This window comes from Dermacentor variabilis, chromosome 2, assembly GCF_050947875.1.
Source record: "Dermacentor variabilis isolate Ectoservices chromosome 2, ASM5094787v1, whole genome shotgun sequence".
NCBI lineage: Eukaryota > Metazoa > Arthropoda > Arachnida > Ixodida > Ixodidae > Dermacentor > Dermacentor variabilis.
In genome coordinates, this window is record NC_134569.1 from 143,457,395 (window position 1) to 143,470,360 (window position 12,966).

The following is a 12,966-nucleotide window of genomic DNA, read 5'->3' on the forward strand; positions in this document are numbered from 1 at the left end:
GGCGTTCAATGGGACATTAATGCTTTCCCATTCCATAACCCATAAGAAGGGTTTAGGTTCCGTCGGATTTTTTCCCCTTGGAGCTTAGAAAGAGAATAACAAACATGAAATAAAAACACCAGGATGTTCAGCTGTAGGCGTTCTCGACACTGGGGAGAACATTCATTTGGTCTAAGTCAAATTGAGAGGTGAAGACTACAAATGAATGTAGTTCAGGAAGAATGTGAGTAAAGCGGATGGCAGGGGCATATAAAGCATCCGGCTATTTCAAGCTGATAAGTGACGGCAGAACAGTAATGACTATAGGGACTCGGGTTCGCTGCATTAGAAGCACAGCGGGGCACCTCTGTCCGCAACACCGTTAGGCTATTCAGCCTCGATCTTGAACGTAGGATGATCCCACGAGATCATTATATAAAATCTATCACTTGATTCGAATCTTCTTCTCAAATTTTGTTTAATCTCGCTCACAAATCTTCATCCCTATATTATTTTGAACGACTGGCTTATGGCGAATCACCGAGAGTGGGTATTTGGCACTAACTCCTAGGCTCAACATCAACATCTACGTCTGGCAAAGCAAGAAATGGCGGCTTAATGTGCGCGTTGATGTAAAAATGAATGTATAACACTGAACATCAACATCTACATCTTACAAAGCAAGAAATTCTGTGCTTATATATCGCGCGTTGCTTTAAGGATGATTCTATAGCACTCAGCATCTACATCTCGCAAAGCAAGAAGTTGTGGGCTGCAAGTGCGCGCTGCTTTAAGAATGACTGTATAGCACTCGACATCTACATCCCGCAAAGTAAGGAACTGTGGACTCAAATTGCGCTAGCAGTGTGTTCAATGGGGCTGGTTGGTTCATCTTTAGCATGAAAACTGGAACAGCGCAACACAGGACGAGCAAGTGAAGAGCACAGGACACAGCGCTGTCTGTGCTGGACACAGCGCTATGTCCTGTGCTCTTTACTCGCTCGTCCTGAGTTGAGCTGTTCCTGTTTTGAAACTGCGCGTTTTTTAGTGATTGTATAACACTCAACATCAACGTCTACCTCTCGCAAGGCAATAAATTGTCGGCGTATATTGCGCATTGCTTTAAAAATGACTGCATAGCACTCGTCATGTACATCTACATCTCGCAAGGCAAGAAACTGTCGGCTTAAACTGGGCGTTGCTTGAGAAACGATTGTATACCACTCAGCAGCAAAATGTACATCTCGCAAAGCAAGAAGTCGGGGGCTTAAATTGCGCGTTGCTTTAAAAATGACTCTATAGCACTCAACATCAACAACTACATCTCGGAAAGCAAGAAATCATGAGCTTAAATTGCGCGTTGCCATAAAAAGGACATCAACATCTACGTCTAGCAAAGAAGAATTTGTCCGCTTAAATTGCTCGTTGCTTTAAAAACGATTGTACAGCCCTCAACATCTGCATCTTGCAAAGCAAGAAATCATGGGTTTAAATTGCGCATTGCTTTAAGAATGATTGTATAGCACTCAACATCAACATCTAGCTACATCGCGCAAAGCAAGAAATCGTTGCCTTAAATTGCGCGTTGCTTTAAACGTGGTTGTATAGCACTCAGTATCCAAACCTACATCTCGCCAAGCAAGAAATCGTTAGCTTAAATTGCGTGTTGCTTTAAATAATGATTGTACAGCACTCAACATCAACATCTAAATCTACGGCGTCAAAGAAAAGCTATTAGAGATAATTAAATAAGGTAAACCATTTTATGATAGGAATAGTAATTTTAATTTACGTGTATTCGTGTTAAATTTCAATTTGGAAGTTATTCTGTAAGCAGCAAGCGATTAGTTGCGCTTAGTTTTGAGCAAACCAACTTTACGTAGTACCTTCACCAGCCAATCTTAGCCGTGTTAGGCCTACGAGCCATAATATCCACAATCGAATTCGGAATCAGCGGCGTCTAATGAATCAATCTTCATAACACACGCGAGTTGAGAGAAAGCGTTAACCGCAGTTACTTCTCCTAGCTTGCGAACTTCACGCGTTACCGAGAATCGAACCCAGTTTGGTGGTAAGTTATACAGCTGTCGCTTCGATGGGTGCCGCCATGTTTGCTGACGCAAAGCTTTTGGGGCCACTATTTTGGCTACCGCTAAATCAGTGAAATAGCGTTCCCAGCGCAAAACCCAAACGCAGTTTGCGTCTCGCGCATGCGCATTGGCTTCGACGCTATTTCTTTGGGACCCCAAAACGTTTGGGGTCCCTATTCTAAAACTTTCTATTAATGCTTTCCCATTCATAACTCATGAGAAGGCGTCGATAGCCTACATGGAGTTGGGGGAGGCGTTGGGCGTGCAAAATGTCGGAACTCAGAAATGTGTTATGCTGGCGATCGAACGGAAGCATTTTAAAGGGTTATATGAGGTGGCCAAATCTGATATCGGGGGACTCAATTAGTTATTAGCGCGCAAATGAACGACGATGGCTCGGGGAAGTTGCAGGACGTAGGTTATCTGTCAACCGAAAGTTTATTAGAAAAAAGAAAACGTGCTAATATACGTCAGTCGAGACGACGTGTTCGTAAAAGCGCGTAGTTGTTTTTTAATCAAAAAAGTTTCACTTGATAGACAGCGCTTGTCCTGCGTTCTTTCTGACTCGTCATTGCTCGTTTGCGCTTACGTGGTGTCTATCTCGAATCACTTCCAACTTGCCCAGTTCACCGTTCATCTGTAGTTGTACAAAACTGTTGTACAAGTTGTGCCAAACTGGAGACACGTGAAGGCTTAAGTGAGCCAGCTTTAGTTTAGCGCTGAAAATTGTATTTGCGTATCGTACGCAAAGACTACGATTCTAAGAAGTGGGAACATAAGTGCCTGCTATTTTCTGTTTCAGCAAAAAGTCACTTAGACAGAAAAGCCATTCTGTGTGCGGCTGCACTGCAATTGAATGGATATTACCCACAAGAGAAAAGTCACTCGGCCACCCATAGCTTCGCAAGTTCAAGTTACCAAGTTTTGGAAGTTGTAGAAGCAGTTATCTGGCAAATTCTTTGATAAAGTCATGGAAGGCAGCGAGCTTTGCAGCTACATTTTGCGAAACTGTCATAGCAAGCGAGAAGTACTTACATCTGTCATTATTCGGAGCTATGAGGACCCGAAACGGTTACATGCAAACAACGGTAACACTGCTCAACAATACAGGTTATGGGCGTGCTTTAAGTACAGCAAACAAAGGCATTTCGTCAACCACTGGAGGCGTTGCATCTGCGGAAAAGGTACTCTCCTTGCAGAACCGCAGTAGACTTCATAAGTTGAGACAATAATATGCACTGTGACAAAAATTTGAGCTAAAGATACTTCGTGGGTATACTTTCGCGCACCGTAAGCGTAGTACCTTTCTTGTATTTTATATGACATTTGAATGGGTCGTACTTTCTGCTTTCTTCTTTATGCATCTGTTAGTCCAGTGTTCTGTAATTCTCAATACCGATCCTCCGGCGTTATCTTCCTGAGAATTTTAGGGTGACCTGAGATCCGAGCTTTTCGGGTGGTGAAGTACCAAAACAAGAAGAAACGCACATTTTGCATATTTTCTAATCTCTTGCGCCTGCCCGATGAGACTTGTCTGGGTACCTGGACGTAATAGGTTATTCACAAATGAAATGGCAGAGAGCCTGGCGAGAGGGGGCCTCAGCGGCACAGTTCTCTCGGTACTTCCAGTGTAAACACACATTACAAATGCTTGATTCAGGTCATATACAATCGTGCTCGATTTTTTATACCCATCTGTAACTAAATAACTGATTTTGCGGAATATCGCCACCTACTATTCTCTTGGCGCAGAAATGTCTTTAAAATTCGTAAAGCTTAAATATATAACTTTCACTCGGGTTACGGTCTCGAATAAATTCATTAAAATTCTATCGACACAAGCATGATCTGGCTCCCTTCCCGCTTTGTCCATTCTGCGGGGAAGATATGACAACTGACCTTTTTTTCTTACTCTGTATATAATTTACACATGTAAGGAAAAGCATTTCAAAAATAACATTTAGAATAATAGGTGTGAATTTTGCAATTCATGAAATTCATTCTCGCGGAGCCTTCTCTTTTGGGCAATGTCACAAAGATGCTTGTTCAGCCATTCAAGAGTTTATATTTTAAGAAGTTGTTTAAGTTAAATTTTTAATTATTTGTTATTCGCTGTTCTTTTGATTCTTTCCCAATTATCTCAGTTGTTTTCTCGGAATTACTAATCGCCATCTAATTCCTTCCGCATCTTGGTAAATTCTCCATAGTGGGTATGACTCAATAACAGAAGCAAAAAAACAGAAGCAATTATGGCGAGTATAGCGTCGATCAAGGCATCGGCATCTGTATCGTCCACACAACAGAAGGATGCAGGCGCCGTAAATGACAGCACGACTTCAGTTCTAAATGCCATCCTTACCGCGAGCCACATTCATCCGTCTACACCTAAGACAACCGAGTCCATCACCGGTCGGCGCTCACCGAGTTTATCCTCGAGCCTACATCACTTGGGCACGGGTTCGCAACGACACACCAATACCTCCGGTGAAGTCTTACCTGGCAAGCATCGTAGCCCCACTGCAGCTGCTTCTCTAAGCCATCCTAGTCCCCCCAGTTCTTCCAGTGCAGTGGACAGTGCTCATCTCAGTTCCTCAAATGTCAAATCAGGTCTTAGTTCGACCTCGGTTTCCAATCCTTGCAATCCAAATTTAGCAACCAGAAGCCGCGCCAGAAAATGTACTAGCGAACCTGCCCGACAAAGGCAAGGGAAGGGTGGCGAAGGCGTTACACTTTTGCCAAAGCACGGGCTGCACTTGAGCGCGATGGCGGAAGAAACAAACGGCCGTAGAACTACAGAAATCAGCGACGGCAGATATGATAACGACCTGTTGGCAACTATTGGTCACGGCGCCAATCGCTCGGCATTATCTACGGCGGCAAACGGCGTCGCTGCGCCTTCTGCCGCATCAGCTGCATCGCCAGGTCGTAAGCGAACCAGCTCTAGAACCCTCACCTATGCCTCCCGCCACCCCAGTTCATCTCCTTTGTCACCGACAACGCGGCGATCTAGCAAACCCGCAGCCCTTATGGCTAATCATTCTGGTTCAAAGTCGCTTTTGCGAAACAGTCATTCGAACCATAGTTTTACTAGCAGCAGCGCCGCGCCGTCCTCGCCACGTAGCCGAGTCAGCCCGGTACCAAGCGTGGTCTCGAAGACGTCCCTCGGACGGGCATCGCAGACTTCACTTCGAAGAACAAGCGCAGCCACCATTGAGTCTAGCAGCTCCCTGAGCATGCCGAAGTCTTCCACGAGTGAGACATCCAGCACGAGCGCGACGTTGCGGAGGTTGTCCATATCGAAAGGTCTTCCAGAGCAGATGAGCTCTGCGTGTGTCCTTCTATCACGCCCAACACGATCGACGTCAGTGTCGTCGCTTTGGCGCCGTACTTCGCTCGCAGTTCCCAGCGATGATAAAGGTGAGCGTGAAAGCGTGCCCCATCATCGTCAACGCTCGAAGTCGGTGTCGTTTTCAGCCGATCGGCTCTCAAGTTATCTTCCTGTTCTACCCGAATGCAAGCGTTCGACTTCTGCCGCTGCATCCACGGAAGTTTGCATTGCCAATGACAAACCATCAAGTGCACAGACTCATCCGTCCAGTCACATTCGGCGTCATTCGATGCCTACGATCGGTTCAGCGAGCCTCAGGAGCGATTCCCTTGGATCCACCGCCGAGAGGCGCCATTCTGTTCCGAACCGACCTTCACTAGAGGAACATGAGGTCCCATCAGAGCACCATATAAGCGCGACCGACAACCAGCACCAGAGCGGCATGGCTCTCACCAGGGCAGGTATGTAACTCCTAAACAGGAAATGGCAAAATTACTTTGGCTGTAACCTTAAGACTCCAGATGTAGTAGCAGGCATGCCCATGCCTGGCAGAAAATGAACTTCTGCATTGGTGTAGAGGGACGTCTTAAGCGGATCACGCGCTCAAGAAAGTGGCAAGAGTCGTTCGGACACCACCGAGACCGCAGATGACCCGCACGCTTTCACCCAGACGTCGCAAGAAAGGCACATACATCATATGTTTCAATGGCGCATGAATCACTGAGGTGCTCATCATCAGTATTCCTAATTGACGTCACAGCGTAGCACGAAGGGCATCCATTACCAAGGTGACGTCGTTTGATCCTAGTAAAACACAATGCTCCTGCGTGCCATTGTGCGCAGTCCTACCCCGGCACCCTTGAAGTAGGCTAGGTTTCTGTTCGCCAGAGTGAGCCGGCTATGCGCCACGCTATTATGCATAGGTTTTCACTTACCTAAATCATTTCGCTATGCGCGGCAATTCTCACCACTTAAGTTTGTATTACGCCGATGACTGAGCACGTAGTGGTTTCCTCAGAGCGTATCAAAATGCATTATAACGTGAATAGCTGTGCGCAACCATGACACCCTACTCTGAATAGCACAGTACAGGGCAGGTAACCCACATCGTTAACTACCATGAAAACGCAATGCGGGTATTTTCATGCGGATATTTTCCTGCGGGTGCCTTTGCATTACGGCAATGGCGAGGCGCGGGGTAAAGCTGAGGAACTTTCGATCAGGGCGGTTTACAAGTATTTTTGCAGCGGCGTAGGCCACGTCTAGCAGCTGCGCTTTCCTTAACGAGGCAACGCCGTACAGGCCATGCTTGTTGCGCTCCTTTCTTCAGCCGATATGTCTTATGTACACCCATATACCGCCAGCTGCGGCCACCGAGGAGCACTCACATTGGTGACTGAAGCGACTGAAGTGCTCGTGCCAGCAGAAATCTAATCAGTGCTCGTATTCAGAGCGTTTCCTTGCGGGATGGTGCGTGCACTCATGCTAGCGATTGGTTTGCGATATTGTCACATAGATGTGACGGCGCCGACCCGCAGCCAAGCAGGCAAGGCGAAATGGCGAAAGTAAAAGATTTATTGGGCTACGTGCCCCCCATCCCCTTCAGTGTCGTTTTTTTTTTTTTTTGAAGGCATGCACCCCTAGTGGCGGTTTTTTTTTCTCTCTCAGTGGTTATAAAACGAGCACTACGGTGAAAATCACAATGATAATGGCAAGTGCACTCCTAGTATACGGCTGACTAGAAGGTGGAGAACGTGCGGGTAATACGACAGCGACATGGTGGGACAGAAATGCGGAAACGTGCTGTTACGTCAGTGCCATTGAAAAGGTTAAGCAAACCACGTGGCGGTGGTGGCAGCAGGTGTGGTCGGCGGTCCTCGAATCCAGTCTTACCACACTCGTCGGTGCTATATTTTAAAATCATTCCAGAACATGCCACAAACATCTCGGAGCGTGCGCGCAACCTGTTGATAGACGGGCCCTTCTGTCTGAAAAGAGCGAGAGTATTCTACGCACATGGCACCAGTTGACGTCGCCGGCGTGTATATTGACCGCAAGGCGATAACAAAACGGCATCGCAGATGCGACCGATCGCAACCGTAAACAAACAGACGTGGCAACATTGAGACACCGCGTCAATGGCAAATCCAGTGAGTGGAGTTTCGTAGATGCAGGATCAGTGGCTAAATTTACTGATTTTTGGGTTCGTAAGCTCTGTTTAATAACACCATGTCTGGTAGTACAATCGGCTCGGCTGCAGCACCTGTTCTTAAGAACAGTTCAAGCGCCAGAGCATTTTCGTGTAAACGCGCGCGTGCCATGTTCTCAACAAGTAATCCTTTTCCCCTGTTCGCATCGATAGTAGGCACCGTTTTTTTTCCTATATTTCTGTAAAGTTCACGCATCACGTATGAGTCCTGCACATAACGTACTTGGTCGGATCGAGAAAGGGCGAGTGAGTACTCTACAGCTCCGTCAAAAAATCTGGTAGGCTGTATTCAGAACGCAGCCAAAGTGGCGTGCCTGCTGCAGAGGGTGTTTAGTTACTAGAGTACAAAAACTACGTGGCCATATGAACAAGTTTCATTATTTTATTAACACACTGGAAAGCTGTTATATGCATACCTTATATTAGAGCCGTCGGGGCTATTACATTATAATGCTGCAATCGTTCGCTATCTCCGTAGTGGGCCCGTTTGTTAACCATATAGGGTGTTTGGGTACTAGCATAAAGGAATTAACGCCCTCTAGTGAGGACCGAGACTGCCCTGTGCAGCTCCAGCCCGCCGCGCTCGAAGATGGTTGGGGGTTCTGCGTTTGCTTCCATATTCTGCGCTTGTGCTCCCTGGGAAGGCGGACACGTTCCACCGTCGCCAGAGGGGCCGGATAGCGCTCTGTGTTGCTGTCTGAGTCTCTTCCCACCGCTTCTGGACCGTACGTGTAGAATGCCGGGGAGCCATAGCCGAGCAAGCGTAATACCTCTGCAACAAACTGCGCATTTTAGGCCTTTTAACTCCTGATGAGCCCAGGTTTAAGTTTGGCGGAACGAGCTCTCTCAAACGCGACCACTCGCTCAAATCGACAAACGTACTGCCGAGCTTTGCCTCTCTGATTGCCGATCGAGAGACCACTCCGGTTGCGTCATGCGTGGCGCAGTAGCGGCGCCATCTGGGCACGCAACACATGCACGGTCCGGCATTGACACGTTTCCTGTACACAACGATACCCAAGTAAAGCACGTGGTTACAGTGCGATTGCAAAGACATAAACCATAATAGTAGAACACGTTTTCGTTACATGCGGTTTTAGCGACCGATTCCGTCTGACAAATTTTAAGGACGACGTAAGAAAAACATCATCACATTGGCGTTAGTGTCCCGTGTCCTGCAGGTCATTTGGACAGCGTCTCAACAGAGCCAGATGACGGTGCACATGACGTGCCACCAGTAGAGCTCAAAAGTGGCGAAAACGAATGCACGAAAGGGCCGGCAGTTATGCCCGACTCAGCTGTACAGCCCTGCACTGGAACGCCTGCGCTACCTGTAACTCGTCTTCCCTCACGGCGGGATGAAGCAGTTGAGAGCTCAACACCGCTACTAGGCGATCATGCCGGGGAGCACAGCGTACCAGCACCACCAGCCAATGGAGGCGCATTGAGGACGGGTGAGGAAGAAGACAAAAATGCCACATTCGAGGCAATTAGCGCAAACAAAGCAAAAGCGGAGGTTATGTCCATTGGATCATCAATCTCTTTACAACCATTGGAAAAGTTCCCTAGATATCTTGCTGGTGTCTGAAAACGACCCTCTTCCGAATAAGAAATTCTGTACTGCATCAACAGCGCTTCCCTGCATTTATTTATTTATTTATTTGTTGTGAATTCTATTACCTTACTACAGATGAAAAACCTGCTCAGACGGACACCATTTGCAAGAAAAATCAAATCCATCCATCCACCGAATAAACAAATTACATCAATTATGTTCTACAAACAATGCAGCACATGTGCGTATTGGAAATTTGAAGGGAATCACCTCAAAAATTTAATTATGTTATCCTACATTTCAATGTGGTTTTAAAAATTGAAATAGCTACCGCGAAATTGTTCATTTAGTTTACCGCTTTAGGCACGCGGGACCGTAAAGTTCGCAGACAAACCCTTCCGTGGCGGAGTAGGATGGGGCAAAGCGAATCTACGCCATATCGACTCGATAATGCGGTGTCCTCCATGTACTAAACGAGGCGCGAGTGGTAATACTGGGCAGGCTATGGGTTATGTGTATGCAAAGTTGATTGTGTGCAGGTTAATTGTGGCTTCTGCAGTAAATTACTTATGCAAGTGCTCCAGTGCATCATAAGCGTGTTTCAGGAACGGCGTACAGCTTAGCTAGCTGTACTGGAACAAGTATAACAGTGGCCGCGATAAAATATGGTGAGAATGGGGAGAACATGACGGCTGATCTGCATACGAAGCTAAACCTGTGTGGCTGAAGTACTGCTTTCGCTACTTGCATGGGCAAGCAAGTGCTCGAAAGCGCTATACAGGTATATCGGATAACGTCAAGCGGCTGAGTCCATGGATGAACCATGTGCGGGCAAAGTTTTAAAGTCGATGGTTTAATTACAGGCAACTGAAACACTTAATGATCGAAAACTACAACTTCGATAGAAATTAGGATGTGATTTGGAAGTTCGCGCAAGTCTGCTGTTTTCTTATCGCCATTATTTTTATATACATTTGAAGACACCTACAACCAACGCATTTGTGCCTACATCTAAACCTCATTCGCAAACCAATGCTGCAGGTAACTAATTGAGTGTTCATTACTTTCTTGGTTGAAGCGAACTGATTCTACCGCTGTTTGACACGCTACCCGTTAGCGTAGTGATTCGGCAAGACTGACTTGAAAATAATCTTACGGCTTTAACAGAGCCGCTCGACAGCTGGCCTGGTGGCGCCATCTCCAAGATGCGGCTGACATCGACACCGAAAAGACCAAGGCGTTCCTTCGTGTCGCCGTTGGGTGGGGCTGCTAGAGCCTGGCAGACTGCACGAGGCGGGACGTACAACAGCCCAGAAGGCACAGAATTCGCGAGCACGGTACGCTTCTTAATTGCTATTGGATTATGCCTCTCAACCCCATGCATATGTTCACTGTGACGGCCCTGTATCCGACGCCGACATTCCCTAGGTGTTTTTCGAGATGCGCTGGTGTGATCGGTTAACCCTGTGCGACGATGTGGAATTTTTGAAGTCCCCATTGTTTCTTTATTCTATGGTCCCCATTCGTGAGTGTCAGCAGGAGCTGTCACAATAGCTCGCACGTTGACATTAGCTATTCGAACATCTTGCACTTTACTGTTGCATATGCCACCACTTATTCGCCGCGACGTCGAACTACAGGTGGCAGCACCGTCGCCGCGTTAGCGTGGATCGTCGGTCGAGGGCGTGCGTTGAAACGTACGCGTCGGCGTATCGCTGTGAAAAATTTGGCCCGATTTCCTGGTAATGAAACCAGCTGACTGCAGTGAGCTGATCTTACATTGCCCTAGAATGCCACATTTTTTTCCCACAAAATGTGCACAACGTTTCAATTTGCTTGAAAGAAGCGGAAACTGTCATTCAATGGGGGACTGGCACTCACCCACACCCGCTCCGTTTCGGCGCTTTCTCGGGGCCTTTTGTGTATGTTTCGCTACCTCTCTACCTACTCTGTTAATAATGTTCCGCCACTTATAAATACAACATTCTTTGCGAATCTCGGACTGGTTTAAAGTACTCCGTATTCCTGTATGATGCAGGTAAAGTAGGAAGGTAATGCACACTCTACACTACCAATGGATACGCAGTATACAGCTACTTGTTTTTATTCGCTATGAAATTGCAAACAGCTAATGAGTTCAATTAGACAACTTAAGCCACTGTGACAGTTTGTTAGTAGTTTGCAACTGTAGAAGCGCACAAAGACGAGAACGAAGACAGAAAGACAGGACGAGGCGCTTACTCACAACTGAAAAATTTTGTTGAAAGGAAACGAATATATGCGCGTAAGAACCGAATAGGAGGGCTGCGCATGCGTGTCGAGGATCACGGGTGAAATGATTCAAAGGCAACGTTAAAAGTTAAAGAAAGTCTAACTGTCAAGAAACTTGAATTCCTTATCGTGTAGCAATACGTAGGGGTGGCTGACGCAGTTTGCTTCGAACCTCGACTCAAGCGTGTGGACAAGCTCGTGACAGCAAGGTCTATCTCCACGCAAGTGGTGGATGATGAAAGAATGAGGTATATTTCGGAGTGCGTGGACGCTATTGCTAAGACTGAAAGCAGAGGGCGCGGTGTGGACAATATTTGTGCGATTTGTAAATTTATGTTACGTAACTATTTACACGTCCTTGTAACCTACAAAGAAAGTTTTTATTTGTGTGTGGCCTTGGACGAAGGCGTTTTCTCGGAAAAGACGTTAGGGGCGATCAGCAAGAACTTCATGCCTGTTAAACAAAAAAGTTCAAAAGGGAAGGAAAAGGCCTGTTTACTGTTCCGTCTCCTGAATTTTGAACGTTTGGCTTCCACTGCTAAATCCACAAAGCTTTCTGAACTCGTCATATTTTTTTCTGTCACAACCCATAAGCCTGACATGCCCTTCTGGACAATCGTTGCGAAAGAGGCACTTGGAAAAACATAATCTCTATAGATATATCCAAGAAAACCTGGATTGTTTAACTATCCTTGATCTCTATCTTGTAAGCAATTTCGAAGCGGTGGTGAAGTTTCCTTGATCCCTATCCTGTAAGCAATTTCGAAGCGGTGGTGAAGTTTTTAAAAACAGATAATCCTAGTAGATGCAATGCATTTAGTGTCGATCTCGAAGGTCTGCATTACTCTATACCCCATGATGAATTAATGGTTTGCGTGAAAGATTGTATCACGGTCGGTAATGATGAACTTGCTTTTAGTCTAAAATGTGGAACCTCGGTTACAAGCTTTCTCGAGTTGCTGAACTTTTATCTGAATTCTAAGTTTGTGTCTTGGGGGAAGGGAGAACTTCACGTTCAGCCTTCAGGGATTTGCATAGGATTGCCAGTTACTCTAACTTTAAGTGAAATTTTTAAGCAAGGTCGATAGACGGCTACAGCCTCATATTTCAGGTCTAGTTACTTAGGTGTTAGATATGTGGACAATTTTCTGGTCTTAACTAATCCCACTAATCCAACCCGGGATGTTGTAAACAATTTAAAGGTTTTCAAGGACAACTACATGAAACTAAATTTTTGTTTTGAATTGCCCCAAGATAATCAATTACAATTTCTTGATATGAGACTAGTCTTTCAACCGCTTCATGTCTGCTGGTATTACCGACCCAGGTCCATTAAACCTATCCTTAACTACAGCTCTGACCATTCAAAAATTGTAAAAAGAGGAATAATAAAGACCAGCATAGGTTCTGCATTGAAAAAATTATGTCAACCCATTAGAGAGTTTTAGAATAGGGGCCCCAATAGTTTGGGGCCCCAAGGAGCTTTGCGGGTGTTAGCGTTGGGGCACGAAGGAGTGAAGAGTTTTAGAATAGG